At 38.5% G+C, this 1,256-nt stretch overlaps 1 protein-coding gene across 1 annotated transcript in view; it reads right to left on the bottom strand.

The window, feature by feature from the left end:
- SEC31A (SEC31 homolog A (S. cerevisiae)) overlaps positions 1 to 1,256 on the bottom strand; it is a 113,846-nt gene that overhangs the window by 38,259 nt on the left and 74,331 nt on the right. The window lies entirely within an intron of this gene.

The following is a 1,256-nucleotide window of genomic DNA, read 5'->3' on the forward strand; positions in this document are numbered from 1 at the left end:
TGCACTATGATGTTAGGGTAGCTATGATGTCACTAGGCTACTGGAATTTTTCAGCTCCATTATAATCTTATGGGACCATTGTCATATATGCAGTCTATCATTGACCAAAACTTTGTTATGCAGCACATGACTGTATATCAGAGTAGGGGGAAGGAAATGTGTGTGTAATTCTGGGATCAACTATCCATGAGAGTTTAAGAGCAGTAACATTTTAAAAATATTTTATATCCATATTTACGAAGTCATATTATTAAAAAAGAATACATCCGTGACAGATACTTTTTTTTTTTTTTTTTTTGAGACAGGGTCTCGCTTTGTCGCCCTGGGTAGAGTGCAATTGCATCATCATAGCTCACCGCAACCTCAAACTCCTGGGCTCAACTGAACCTCTTGTCTCAGACTCCCTAGTAGCTGGGTCTACAGCTGCATACCATGATGCTGGCTAATTTTTCTATTGTTAGTAAAGACAGGGTCTCACTCTTGCTCAAACTGGTCCTGAACTCTTGAGCTCAAGCAATCCTCCTGCCTCAGCCTCCCAGAGTGTTAGGATCACAGGCATGAGCCACAGCACCCAGCCTGATAGATCCTATTTTATTAAGTACTTTTATTAATTAAAGTTACTGCTTACACATAAAAGGAGGGAAACATATACTGGACTCCCCCAGGACAATTTCGGTATTAAGAATAGAGCAATGGGGGGAGGGGGCAAGGGCAACATACGTAACCTAAACATCTGTACCCCCATAATATGCTGGAAAAAAAAAAAAAAAGAGTAGAGCAAGTGCCGTCTTATCTTTTTTGACCCTCTAGTTCGAAACCATCAGTTATGAACTGAAAAGAGAACTGCTTTTAAGTACTAAAATGCAGAGAGCTCTAATTTTAAGTGAGATTGTCTATAAAATTGCAGCTAACTTTTTAAAAAGTGCTTATTACCCTACGGCAGTAATTAAGTCTTTGAATGTATTAATGCATTCAATCCTCTTAATGAGTAGGTACTAGTCTTGTTCTCTGAGAAAACTGATGCTTAAGAAGTTAAGTAACTTACTCAAGATCATACAGCTAGAAAGTAGTGACGCTGGGATACAAACCTAGGCAGTCTAATGCCAAAGCTGCGTTCTTGACCGCTATGTCAGCAGTTCGACCCCATGTGATTCTTTTTTTATAACAGACTTTTGAGGCCCCTTTTACTATCCACAAGTGAAAATCAAACAATATAACCTACTCATAAAAATTAACATAATACATAATGCTCATAC

Source organism: Propithecus coquereli, unplaced genomic scaffold, assembly GCF_000956105.1.
Source record: "Propithecus coquereli isolate 6110/MARCELLA unplaced genomic scaffold, Pcoq_1.0 Scaffold26, whole genome shotgun sequence".
NCBI lineage: Eukaryota > Metazoa > Chordata > Mammalia > Primates > Indriidae > Propithecus > Propithecus coquereli.